General features: G+C 35.7%; 1 protein-coding gene across 2 annotated transcripts in view; it reads left to right on the forward strand.

Moving 5' to 3' along the window:
- gmds (GDP-mannose 4,6-dehydratase) overlaps positions 1-15,035 on the forward strand; it is a 631,321-nt gene that overhangs the window by 116,326 nt on the left and 499,960 nt on the right. The window lies entirely within an intron of this gene.

Below are 15,035 nucleotides of genomic sequence, written 5' to 3' on the forward strand. Positions count from 1 at the left end.
AAACAGTTAATATGAAATGGACGTGTTCTTACCTTAATTCTGTTGGTTTTACCATGAAGCACTGATGCACCACAATGCCATAGCAATGCATTAAATTAGTTTTTATAAATTCAACCACTCACTTTGGCTACAACTCATTCATATGCTACTTTACTTTTATTTTTTATTTTATTGAGATACAGCCTGGAATAGGCCTTTCTAGCCCTTCAAGCCACATTGCTTTGCAATCTCCTGACTTAATCTTAGTCTAATCACAGGACAATTTACAATGACTGATTAACCTACCACTGGTACATCTTTGGACTGTTGGAGGAAACCCCACGCAGTGATGGGGAGAGGGTACACAGTCCTTACAGGCAGCAGTGGGAAATGAACCCATGCCGCTTGTACTGTAAAGCATTGTGCTAAACACTACACTACTGTGCTTTTGTAACAGAGCAATTGCAGTGCCTGTGTGTATTTTGAAAAAGAAGTGTATTTAGATGTTGAAGTACATATGTAATGGGACTCTCAAGGATAATAAACAATAATTAAGGCAACAAAAGGCTGAGGCACCAATTAGAGCCTTTGTGAGGAATGGTTTGGAATACTTTTAGCATCTTACCTATTCTTGTTGTTATAATCAAATCATTTGTAATGGAAACCTGAAGCAAAGTGACTGTCTATCCTTTAGTGTTGTGTTTTCTTTTCCCATTAATGTTTGTTTATTAAGTGGTATTTGACTTCTGATGAGTCTCCTGTTTCAAAAAAATGAACATTTGTCTGCAATATTTTTACATGTGTATATATTTGTGTTGGCTGTGTCTCCAGAATCTACAGTCCTCTATGTATGTCTCATTTCCAGTTAATTAAATTAGAAAGTAAGAAAGAAAAATAATAGGAAATTAGCCTAGTTTCCCATAGGAAGCATAAAAAGATAGAAGTGAATTTTATTATATGTTGGGAGATGATTATAACAATCAAACTTTCACAGAACTATAAGCATTTGTCATTTTGAAGTGTTAATATTGTCTCATAAGTTACTTTTTACTAAAGCTTTATTGAGAAGAATACTTTAACTCATAATAAGAGATCCATTTTAGTATGTTTACTATTTATCATATTAAATTAATTTGCCAAGATTTAATTTATGTTGCTCATTTGCAAAATTATAGATTTAACCTTTTAGTGTCATGTTCTTGGAAAATGGAATGACCGGTGATGTTTTGAAATGATTATTTATAGAGGAAACTTCACAAAGGCCCTTGTGCTAGAGTGGGCAGTGACTGGGTATGGCCCAAATAATAATGACATAAGGAACTTAATGATGGCTGATCATTGAGGAATGACTACTGGTAATCTTGCAAGAGATCTAATGGCATTGGCAGGTCTTCAGAAAAGATGCAGATTCTTAAAAATGGGGAGAAAATATATTAAGAGTGCTAATTTTGTCTGTTATAATGCAGGGGCATCAAGCACTAGAAAACTATGTGCAGTAATTCAAATTAAATTGTTTTTGAGGATCCGTAATAAATGTACACATTTGTACATGCACATCATATGTCTTTATTGATAATATTTGGAAGAATTGGGATTCCCTACTGGTTTTCCCCTCCCCAGCAGACATTTCTGTGACACACTATCAAATTTATATTTGCATATAATATTTATGGAGGCAGAATTTCAGACCTTGCTATACATATTTGGGGACAAAAGTAATTACAAACCCCAAATCTCTATTAATTGCTTTGACATGAGAAGCATTAGAGAAGATGATAATAAAGGTGTATTAGAAACTCAACAAGGAAGTAGCGGGGAGAAGTGCTGAAATGCACTATTAGAAAGAGTAAATCTAGCAAATGTGATTCTTAAGAGAAAAAGAGTAGTGGAGTATCAGTTCAACAGAAAGGATGTGAAAATTAATAAAAAGGTAGGTTTGATCCAGACATAAAGCAGGAAGACTATCAGAGTAAAATGCATGGAAAAGACAAAAGTACATTTATGTAGAGTGTCTGTTCAACAGCCTGGAAAAGTATGAATAAAGTAAAAGGGAAGGAGAGAGCAAGCAGAGGTTACTGAAAAGGTCACAGAATAAATAAGTTCAAGTTTATCATCTAACTGTACATCTATACAACCAGTTGAAATATTCTCCGAATCACTGTGCACCCATAATACATTTATCACACAGCACTTAAAGCAAAATATTGCCACAAATCTGTTATTAACATATATTTCAAGTGATATTAAGTGGATTACAAGTAAACAGTACAGTAAACAGCTTGCTGTCCTAATGACAAAACCTTGGTAATGGCAGGGTATCTATTAATCTCACAGCCTGTGGGAAGAAGCTGTTACCCAGTCTAGCAGTTCCAGTCCTGATGCTCTGGTACCTCCTTCCTGATTGTAGTGGGTGAAGGGTGGTAGGGATCCTCAGCAATGCTTTGGGCCCTTTGTATACAATGCCCTCGATAAATGTCATAAATGGGGGCAGGGAGACACTGATGAACCACTTGGCAGTTTTTTCTATCTTCTGTAGGGTCTGGCAATCTGGTGTCTTGCAGCTTCCATACCACACAATGATGCAGCCAGACAGGACACTCTAGATGGTGCAGCTGTAGTTAGTTGTTGGAATGGGGCTGGGGAGGCTTGGGTAACTCAGTCTCCTCAGTAATTATAGTCACTGGTTAACCTTCTTGACTTGGAGGGCTTGTAGGTTCGGGTTAGAGAATCCATTATGTGCACTCCAAGGAACTTTGTGTTCTTCACTCCCTCCAAGGCAAAGTAGAATGGAGAGTGGTCAACCTCTGATTTCCTGAAGTCCATAATCATCTCTTTTTTGTTTTGTCCATATTGAGATGCAGGTTGTTGTTCCCATGTCATTTGACAAACTTCTCTGTGTGCCAACTCATTGTTGCGAATCAGGTCAACCACTGTTGTATCAGCAGTGAACATGTTGCATTTTGAACTGGATCTGGCAGTACAATGGTGAGTCAGCAATATGAACAGCAGCTGGCTGATCACCTTGGGAGGAACCAGTACTCAGCGTGATGGAGCATGAGATATCGCTGCCAACTTGCACTGTCTGGGGTCTTCTTGTCAAGAAGCATGAGATCTGGTTCCGGAGAGGAGTATTGATTCTCAACGAGGATAGTTTACCCACAGCCTCTGAGGGGTGATCATGTTAAATGCCGAGCTCAGGCTGATGAACAATATCCTGGCGTATGAGGCATCATTTTCTAGATGGGATAGGACAGAGTGGAGGGCCAAGGCTATGGCATCATCAGTTGACTGATTTGAGCAAGAGGCAAACAGGAAAGGATCCAATGTAGTTGGAAGATGGTGAAAGATGGGATTTTATACAACCCATTACCAGCTGTTCAAAGCTCTTCATGATTATTGAGATCGCTGCCACTGGCCTGTAATCATTTAGGACAGTTAACTTCGCTCACTTGGATATTGGAGTGATGATGGCCCCCTTGAAGCCTGCAGGAATAGTGGACTATTGCAAAGAGATGTAAAAACGCCCATTAGGACTCTGTTAGTTGGCCACACAATCCCTCAGCACCTGACTACATATATTGTCCAACCCCTTAGCTTTCTATGGATTTACCCTGGCTAAGTCCTCACCTCGGCTGTGACCAGACAGCATGCTGTTCCTTAGGGTGAGAGGGGGCTTTCTTCAATGTCACATCATTCATTGCATCAAATTGTGCAGAGGAGGTATTCAGCCTAAGGAAGGGAGATGTCACAGTCATTGACGTGAAGGGTGTGCAATCTGTTACGGTTTATGTGTCTTGCCACCACATCTCCCAGGTGTTACAAAGGCATTTGCGAATCTTCTGTGAGCACTGTCGCTTTGCCTTCCTGATGGCACAGGAGAGCATGGTTCTCACTGAACGTAGAGTTGTCTTATCCCCCAATCTGAACGCACCATCTCAAACTCTAAACAGTCATCCATGGCTTCTGATTTGCCTTGGCAGTGTGCTGTTTAATCATGATAACATGCTCAGTGCATTTTCCTATGTATCCTGCATACTTATCGATGTTGACGTGATGATCATTGGTAACTGCTTCCCTGAGCATTCTCCAGTCTGTGGTTTTGAAACCTTCTGGCAAGGTCCTGATCTCCCCCTGTAAACTAGTTTGACATGATTAACCAGTGGTTGGTATGGAAGGACTAGCAAAATGGATGTGGTCTGAGTATCCGAAGTGTGGGTGGTGGGCAGCCTTGTAGTCTCTGCAAGCAATTGTATAGACCAGGTATGATATATTCTCTTCTCTGGTTGTGACATTGACATACTAGTAGAAATTTGGTAGAACTGTTTTAAAGTTGGCATGATTGAAGTCACCAGCAACAATAAAGAAATCATCCGGGTGAGTTGCTTGAATGTTGCAGATGGCAGCATACAGTTCCAGCAGTGTTTCCCCAGCATTGGTACGGGGAGTGGGGGGGGGGGGGGAGAGTGTATAAACCACAACAATCACAATGGTAGTGGAATCCCTTGGTAAGTAGAAGAGCGTGCATTTTTACCATTTAAAAAGTCTACCTGTAGTGAGCAGTGGGCCGTTACAAACTGAAGCATTATACACACAATTTTAGTAAGATAGAAAGTTTAGAAAGGTATATGTATGTAAATAGAGAAAACAGAGAGAAAAAGATTGGTGACTGCAGGACTGAAGGTGTTATAGATGAATGCACATAATGTATAAAATAAGGTGGATAAGCTTATAACTCAAGTAGATATTGGCAGGTAAAACATGTTGATGTAGTTATAAAGAAGGCAAGACAACAGCTATACTTTATTAGGAGTTTGAAGAGTTTTGGCATGTCAACAAATACACTCAAAGACTTCTATAGTTGTACCATGAAGTGCGTTCTGACAGGCCGCGTCACTGTCTGGTATGGTGGGACTACTGCACAGGACTGAAAAAGGCTGCAGATGTTTGTAAATCTAGTCAGCTCCATCCTGAGCACTAGCCTACAAAGTACCCAGGACATCTTTAGGGATCAGTGTCTCAGAAAGGCACGTCAATTATTAAGGGCCTCCAGCACCCAGGCCCTTTTCTAACTGTTACTGTCAGGTAGGAGGTACATTAGCCTGAAGGCACACATCCAGTGATTCAGGAACACTTTTTTCCCCCTCTGCCATCGAATTCCTAAATGGACAATTAAGCTTTAGACACTACCTCACATTTTTTTTAATATACAATATTTTTGTTTTTGCACATTTAAAAAAATCTATTCAATATACATAATTGATTTGTTTATTTATTATTATTATGTTTATTTTTTTTCTCACTCTGCTAGATTATGTATTTCATTGAACTGTTGCTGCTAAGTTACCAAATTTCATGTCACATGCTGGTGATAAACCTGATTCTGATGATGTGGGCGTCACAAAGTTGTGGTTGAAAGATCACAGCCTGGAGCTAGAAATCCAAGAACACACATCTGATCGAAAAAGTAGACTGGTAGGCAGAAGGAATTGATTGGCTCTGTTGGTTTAAAAAAATTGTATCCTTAGAAAGAAGTGACGTAGGATCAGAAGATATAGAGTTCTTATGGGAAGAGTTAAGAAACTGCAAGTGAAAAAAACTCTAATGGAAGTCACATGTAGGTCACCGAATAGTAAGCCTAATTTTGCTCTTATGTTATATGATTTTATCTCTCCATATATTTCTATTAATTTGGATATTTCAACTATAAAACATCTGAAATATTTGCAATACGTTCATTGTTTGGATTTTTTATGAAATAGAAACTTCCTGCATGTTTTGCAATATTTGATGGATTATTGGCTGGAGCTTCAACTTGTTGCAAAGTGACAGTCTTACAAATTTCAAAGTTGCTATATGTCATTGGCCAACAATTTTCATGTTCTTTCATGTTTTCATCTTTTCATGTTCTTGGTCAGGTTTCTATGTGCTTCATCTTTAAGTTTATTATTTCAAATAAGGGAAGGGTGTTTTAATACTTCCCTTGATGTGTTGTAATCCATTTAATCTCTCTGAAACAGATGGTTTGGCTGCCTAGAAAGTTAGTTAGTTTAGGGAGGAAGCTTACACAGCAGTCACTTGTATAATATTATATTTAAATTAAGTTCTTTGGCAAAGGCTTTTGGTTTGAGTGTAAATCAGACTTTTTGTTTCAGTGTTTTGAATTTAACCTGTCTGTATCTGTCTGATGCTTTATATTTATTTATGGTGTCTTTTGTACTTCCCATTTTCCTCTTGATTGCAGTCACAGATTACTTCATCAGTACTTTGAGAAAACAAATGGTGCTTCCATGCTGAGTCTTTTTCCTCTTCTCCTGTCCCTTTGCTCATGTCTGTCCTTTGGGAATAAAAGATCTATTCATTAATGTATTTCTTGAAGAAGTGTTTAATTTAAAATTGTAAAATACTTGAAAATACACTGCCTATAACAAGTATTCACTCCCCTTGGAAGTTTTCATGCTTTATTGGTTTACAACTTTGAATCACAGAATAAGACTTTTGTGTCAAAGTGAAATCAGATCTCTACAATGTGATCAAATTAATTACAGATATAAAACACAAAGTAATTGATGGTAGAAGTATACACCCCCCACCTTAATATAACACACCAAATCATCACTGGTGCAGCTAATTGGTTTTAGAGTCACATAACTAGTTAACTGAAAATCTGTTTTTGGAGACCTGTGTGCAGTCAAGGCGTTTCAATTGATTGTAGTAAAAATACCCCTGCATGTGGAGGATCCACTAATAGTGAGTCAGTACCTGGCAAAAACTACACCATGAAGACAAAAGACTCTCCAAAAAGGTTATTGAAAAGCAAGTCAGGAGATAGATGCAAGAAAATTTCCAAGTCACTGAATATTCCTCCGAGCACAGTTAAGTCAGTCATCAAGAAACAGAAAGAATATGGCACAACTGTAAATCTGCCTGGAGCAAGCTATCCTCAAATAGAGTATTTAGGCAGCGGGAGAATCAGCCCTCTTGTACTACTTGATCTCGTCACTCAAGATTCAGTGTCACACAACCTTGCCACTTTGATCTGGCCCACGTCTTCATTAACCAGATCCAACACTTGCCCTTATTGGAACTTACTCCTCCTTACACAAGTTATTGTGGGAGTATGGCCAGGGATAATTGAGGTGCGCCTAGGGTTATTGGGGGTGTGTGCCCCCTTGGACCTTTGGATTAGGTTTGAGGGTAGGGCTGGGTGATATGGGGACCCTAACCCTTATCAACATTTTTGAAAATACCATCAATTAGTCTAAGGATTATTTCAAAGTATATAAACAGGAAGTTTGAAAGAATATTAACATTGATTTTCCTTGGAATGTAGAGCAGAATGGGGCATAAACCATCATTTAAAATAAAATTTGCATGAGGGAATATAAAATGAGAAAAGAGCATGAACTTGGAATGATAAAAGGTGAACAGCATTGCAATGTCAGCAGAGGTAATACTGGTTAAATACCCTTTTACAGTAATATACTATATATGCATGCCCACCAAGGTTTCGAGTTTGGAATTCTGGGGTGGAGGAATTTCCACTGCTGTTATTCATGACATCCAGCTGCACATATTCATCCTTTATTCACAGAAAAGTGAATTAATTCCACTTGTAATGGGTTTTATACGCATTTTAGTCTAGGGCTATGTTTGGTAAATATTTGAACATTGTGTAGAAAGATTAATTTGTATTGATAGTGATCGTAATTGAGAACTTTATAAGCTGCTTGTAATGCTTGACTGAAATGCACTTATAAAACTATCTTTTAATCTTTATTGAGTTACTAAAAGAAATATTAAGGCATAATGATATCATTAAAAAAGCATAGAGATTCTCCAGTGAAATTGGAAGTTCAGATGCAAATAGTGCTCAAAATTACAGGAAATTACATAATTTCACAGTGTGAAATTATGGTTCAAATTTTCACTTGGACCTGTCTATTCATCACCAACAGATTCTTCCAGGAAGTACTTTAGAATGCAATTATTTACTTATTCCATGCATCACAAACTATTCCTTGATATATTTAAGGATGGCAACCTAGTATATGTTGATAGATTTAAAAATGATTTCCACACAAAAAATTACTAAGTAGCTAATCTGCCACTTGTGCATAACTCACAATCAATTCAAAATGATTTGATAAGCATCCAGAGCAATTTATTGCTTTTATTTATGTAGTAGTTAGTTTTCTGCTGAATTAATGAACTGAAAAACTTTCAGATTGTGCCTATTTATATTCTTGCACCATAATTCCTTAAATTAATGTACCTCTTTGAAGAGTTACAAAGAGAACAGTGTGCAGAAAGTCTTAGTAATAATTAATTTCTCGTGAGGTATGGTCAGTGTAAAATGATGTGGGCACACTCCATGTGGGTGTAGCCAGAAGTTGTAATCTTTTTTTGTGCATATTCATTTGAGTATGGGATGAAAGGGCTGTTGAAGATGGGTTGATCAGATTGGCTTTATACTCATTAGAGTTCAGAAGTATAAGCTATGATTCCATTGGAAAACTATTCTAAAAGAAATAACATAAAATGCTTCCCTGCTTGGTTATCTGTAACTAGTGAACAAGAGATTCTGCAGATGCTGGAAATCTTGAGCAACACATTATAAAGTACTGGAGGTAGGAAGCAAAGGCTTAATGAATGGTCTCGGCCCAAAATTTTGACTGTTTATTCACCTCCTGGCTTGTTGAGTTCCTCCAGCATTTCTTAGTGTGTCTATAATGAATGGGAAGAGAAAAAAACAGTTGATATTTCAGGTCTGGTGAAGAGTCTTGGTCTGAAACATCAAATGTTTATTCAGTTCAATAGATGCTGCTTGGCTTGCAGAGTTCCTCCAGCATTTCTTTTGTATCTGTAACTAGTAGTGAAGATGGGGAGAGAATAGAGTCTTCACAGAGATACTGGAGAGTGCAGATGCTGGAACCTGGAGCAAAACGTGAGGTGCCATAGGAACTGGGTGAGTCAGGCCGCATCTGTGGAGGGAAATCGGCATTTGACATTTTTGATTTAGACCCTTGATCTGAAATAATGATTTATCCATTTAGAGAGTAATGAGGAATTTCCTTCATCTCAGAGGGTATAAACTTTGATCTGTGGAGGTGGGTGATTATATTCAAAGCAGAAATGTGCAAGCATTTAAAATACAAGAGAGTCAAGGGATATGTGGTGAGAGCAAGAAAATGATGTTACGGCCAGGATTGAATCAGCCATGACCTTACAGAATGGAAGAATAGGCTCAAGGGGCCAATTAGGTAACCCCTGCTTTTAATAGATTATATTTTATATTGTGCCCTCAATATTTTATATTGAGAGACAAGTTTACTCGCAAAGTAAGTTGGTGCGAGGAGTCATGAGCTGAAATAAGTCCAAGAGGGCATTGGGTAAGGATATTTGAATGACGTCAAACTGTGGCCCAATGTGCCACTGTACTTCTCAGTCTTGCCCATTTAGTCATTCAACTCTCTTCTCCATTGAAACATGTGATTTTTGCTTTCATTGGCAACCTCCATATTAGTTTCATTGGCAGTTTTCTTTCTCTTGTTAGAGGGGCAAAATATTTACTGTGGGCTCCCACAGACCTCAGTATCACATCTAGAAAAGGTGTTGCTAAGTGAGGAAGGTATTTGCTTGTTTTAGTTCCTTCTACCCTTTCACAGTTCTCCCAATTTCAAAGCCAATAAAACGGAATGTTTAGCATGCAATGTAGGAGTTCAAATTACTCTTTACAGTTGTTTTCATGACAGCTCAAGCAGACTGTTTAGTAAAATTGGAAATTAGAGTGTAGTGACTCTGTTAAATGCCATGCCATAGTACTACACTAATTTCCATATTTCACACTTGCCGTTAGACTCCAATCCAATCCACTTCATCCCGCAGTCCAACCACCAACCAAGCCTCTCTGCACGTTAGGAAATTAAAATTCGGGGATATGTTAGTAATTTCACAGGAGCCAGATGTTATTGGTTCACATAAACTTGTTTGGAATGCTGTGTAAATTAACCTTTTTATTTTGAAAGAAATATTTCTGTTTTTACAACAAAGTATATTTCTGTGAAAATATAAATACTGGCTGCAGTTACTCACTCTTTTCATAGACAGATGGCAGCAGACTACTGTGCATTGTTCAGAAGTTAGCTGTTATGTGTGTTCTTGTTTTGCAGAAACATCACAGGCACCATAAGTTTATTTTCAATTGTACTCCAGATTCAGGAATAGAATGCATTCTATTATACTATTCAGCTGGATTGATAATTAGCTCCAAAAATGAAGTGGATTAAAGAATGCAGATGGGCTTCTGTGGCAGAGTTGTGATTTTCCTTTCACTCAACTCTCTGCATCCCAGGGTGAAGTACAGATGCAAGTTTAAATTTAAAATTAACTAGAAAAAATGTGTTGGTTTATACTGGTTGAATTGGCAAGATAAAATGTTTATAGAAACTAGTTGTGGAACGTTCTGTTACTGAAAACATAACGCTGCCTCAGGTTACGGTATGGTTTGGCCAGTGTGCATAGCTTTCAGTCAAACAAGTTTAAAAAGGAAATGTCAGTCCATGAATCAGGCAGGCACGTCTTGGGAATGTTCATTTGTCTCTTGCAAACCTTTGCCAACATTTCAGAAAGCCTGCACTGCTGCCCTTTGTGTTGTGATGATAAAAATGAACAGAAACTATTTTAGTTCTTTCCATCCTGCAATTCTTAAGGAATCTAATTATCTTGTTAAGAGTAAGAGCGCTCAGCACAGATTGATGATATAGTAGTTATATATATATATGGGCATGTGTAGAATTAAAACTGTAACCGTGGTTTCCAACAAGTGGTTTTAGTGGCCTTTTCCATGCATAGACCTGAGAACATTTTTCTTGTTTCCTTGTGCAGGGTTTTAACTGCATAGAATTACATTTCTGATGGTTTTAACTATCAAAAAGCTCTGTGTGGGGTCATGGTTTCTACCTGGTAAATAGTTTGTGATTTTTCGGACAAGATAAGTATTTGATAGATTGTCCACACTGTTAAAAATAATGGTGCCTTCAGTCACAACAATTTCGATTATGTTTGGGTAACAATAGTTAACCAAAAGGTAATAGCAACAATATTTTAAACCAGTGGTGGATAGTGATGTGCTTGTGGAATTAAAACATATTTTGAATTCAGAAATAAAATGTGATTTCATTTTTTGAAGATAAAAGATGTTTTTGGAGATTTTGAATATAGAAGTGAATATGCAATGCATAATTTGGAAGGGTTCGATCAAAAATACAGATCAATGAAATAAATTAACATTTAGGAAAAGGTATTGGCTTTATTCATATCTTTCAAACCTGTACCACAGGAGTTAAAATTATTAACTAGAAATGTGTAATGTTATAAAAATATTATGCCCATTTTGGGGGAAATTAAGTTCCAGCAAATGTGATCAACATTCATTGTGCATAATGTACATTTCTGTTTTGGAATTACGTTACCTCCAGTGCACCATTTATAATTTAGAAACTTTTAGGACAGTGAAAATTTTTCTTTTCATGCTGTAAATTCTGTGACCTTTTTGACAAATGAAATAGATGATTTCAATACACAAAGATAATATACATTTTATGAAGGCTTAATATACTCTTTTGCATGTCTCTTGGAAAAGAGCCTATTATATTTTGAAAAATTTTGGGTTCGCATTGTTTTCAGTTAAGCCTGGCAAAAGGTATTTGGTTCAGTCAGAACATTAATAGCAGTAAATATATAAAATTGCTTTATTGTGAACAGTAGGTGGATACAAAATCTTTGGATTTTCGTTCCTTTGACTTGTCCTTCAGATACGCATTCTATAGGGTCATATGTATTTTTTTCCTAAATAATTTTATTTTTATCAAATTATAACAAAACATTCAGTTTCTAATTAATTTTACAAAATAATATTTAATATCAAATTTTGTTTGACGGTTCATTTCATAGTTCAGTTAAATTTAATGTTGTTGAGTTTCAAAAGCTGAGATTCAACCTACTTTTAAAAAAGGGTTTACAAAACCTTCATTCTTTTTGATACCTTTGATTTGCAACTTAATTGTCTTAAATGAATGTACAGACTCACAGACTCATTATATGAAGCCTCTATTTAAAAAAATATAACATTTCTTTGTAAATTCGTTTATATTTCAGTACAGTGCCTGGTATTAACAAAACCCTATTCTAAACCTTCAATTGAGAGAGCCGCACAATTAAATGTACCTAGCCAAAGCTTTTCCTCCGGCAGATTCTTAATAAATATGACAGTGTTTATAATGTGATCTAAACAAAACTGAACTATGAAGACAGGTTTGAATGTTTGACATATTTACGAACGTTAACAAATTTGTTAGGGGGGTGATGTGAACCAAGTCAAATATGTAGATAGAAACTTTGGTTAAGGGAAATTTTTAAAAAAGAGGAATAAATCTAAAATTACAACTGGAACATTCAGGAATGAAATCAGGAGAAGCTGCCTTTGCACAAAATGTCATGAATATTTGTATCTCCCTTCCGTAAAAACTTGTTGAAAAATTAAAAATTTAATTAATGGATTGTTTTGAGAAAAGTATGTTGAGGATTTGTATATCTGGATGGATAATTGGAGGTTGAGGTCTAATTAAGCCGAAGTATCTGAATGGATTATGACTTATGAATGGATATAACAATAAGTATCCAATGTCTATCTGCAATTGTATCACAAACATTATAGCAGCATGATCAGTGAAAGCTCATTTATCCGTAATGCAGGAACCACTTGATATATCACTTCAAACTTGTCCTTATTCACATCTACTCTCTGCTCAGTTTTGTTTTTAATGTGACCTTTTAATGGCTTGAAACTACCAACAAATGTGAGTGAAATGACAGCCACCATAATCAGTTTCTGGAGCAATTTGTGACATGTTTACGATATTAATGTTGATTTCAGTTTTGTTCCTTTTTTTTTAAATGAGCACCTATCTGTGGAGTATCTTAAATCCATTCAGGTGGATTTTGACTATACCTCAACCTCCATCTACCTTAGGTATGAAAATACTTCACAAATTTGCCTAAACAAATTTGTTAATCAAAATATTAAAATTTTCAACTTGCTTTGCCTCATCATTTCTGAATATTCTTAATTTATTTTAATTTTCCCCACTAAAAATAAAAGATTTATCTCCAGTCAATAAATTTATTTGTTCACATCTCCTCATAATTGAACAGTTGCAGAAACATTTCATATTTAGTATGGTAATAATTTTGCCATGTAATTATTATAAATAATCTCTCAATGTGGGTAGATTGTAACATAATGCTGAAGCAATAAAATAAAAATTATATTCCTTCCCATGTCACTAATATTTCATGACATCATTACCGATTAATGTTAATTTTTTCCGAGGTATTCCTACAGGATCAATGTCTAATACAGTAGTTTCATTTTTAATGAGAAAGCCACATCAAAAACTTCTAATGTAAGTATGATTATTTAAAGCTATGGCAAAATGAGTTTGCAAAAAACTTCTTATAATGACAACTATTTGGTGAATTACAAAAGGTATTTATCTTGTGGTGGTTGTAAGTGGATTCGAGGCTTAACCTGTTAATGCATAAAGAAGCCTAATATTGAGACAGACTCAGTATATTCTGGCCACCTGATATTTAAGTAATGATTGATATCACTTCAAAGTGAATTGAGCACTCAGGTGAGTCGGTTGTTGGCAATGACCTAATATTGCTGTAGCTATAAAATTATGCTTTATATTGTGGAATGCTAAAAATCAACTCAAGAAGTTGTTAATCGCTTTTTTTTGTCAAATGCAAGAATCAGTATTTCTTGCGTGGCACCTGCATTGCATAAAGACAATCTCTTCATTTCATTAGGTATTAGAAGGGTAAGTCATTTGGACTTAATGATTTCTGAACTACTTTTATGAAAACATTTTTTTATTTTCCAGGAAAAATTAGTTTGTGTCATAATCTGATGTTTTGGGGGAAATTGCTTAAGTATTGAAACTTTAGAAGACTGTATCAGTATAGAAATATTTTCCCAGGAAACGGTGCACTGTAAAAGTAATAAACACAGAATGTGGATCAAATCAACAGTTTATTCCAGTTTGGGAATGGTGTTTAAATTTTCTACATATGCATTTTAACTGATGGTCTCTATGGTGTAAAATGTTTATAGGGCTAAAGTTTGTTTACTTTAATAGATTGAACTTCATTTTTCACAATTAGAAAAATAATTTCTATAACTTCAGAAAGTTCAGAAGTATGTTTTTTATCAAAACATTTTTAGATTCTAAAGCTATATTCAATCAGATTAATTTTGTTGGAATAAATTTATTTCCATAACATGCATACTTATGTGTTCACATTTTTCTAGTGGTTTGCATATAAATAATCATGTTTTTTGTTGAAGATCTTTTTGGCTGATGCATTGCTCACAATAAAATATAGCTTCTGCAACATGTTTGAATGATCTGTATTATTCATTACTTTTTATACTGGCAATAGTTACAAAAGATTTATTGTTATATTTGCATTTTAATTGCATTTTTATTGTTATAATTGCACTTTATTTACATTGTTATTTTCATGGTCAACAAATAATACCTTCCAAACTTTGCAATTAAGTTTAAAGTTTCATAGGCGAGGTCTACTGTTTCAGTGAAAGAATTTTAAGACTGTTTCATCTTATATTCATTATGCTAAATTTATAAATAAGTACTTTGTTTTAATAATGTTTCTTACTTCGGGGGGGGGGGGGGGAACTGTAATTGAACATGATGTAATTGAATGCTGCAGTTCTTAGCATGCCTTGCTTAATATAGTTTTTCTTCAGTCTGTTTAACTCCTAGATTCTTCGATTAATTCAGTTTTATTTCATATGTACCACTGTTTTACAAATCCCACCCAACAGGACTTATTCAACTTCAGTATTCAGACTACTACAGTTTACTACTTACCTACTATTAACATTTATTTTCCAGAAGAGCAAATAAAAAGTATTAGTTGAACAAAATTATTATATATAATTACTTGTTGTGAGCTAGCTGCAAGTTAGT

This window comes from Hypanus sabinus, chromosome 20, assembly GCF_030144855.1.
Source record: "Hypanus sabinus isolate sHypSab1 chromosome 20, sHypSab1.hap1, whole genome shotgun sequence".
Classification (NCBI taxonomy): domain Eukaryota; kingdom Metazoa; phylum Chordata; class Chondrichthyes; order Myliobatiformes; family Dasyatidae; genus Hypanus; species Hypanus sabinus.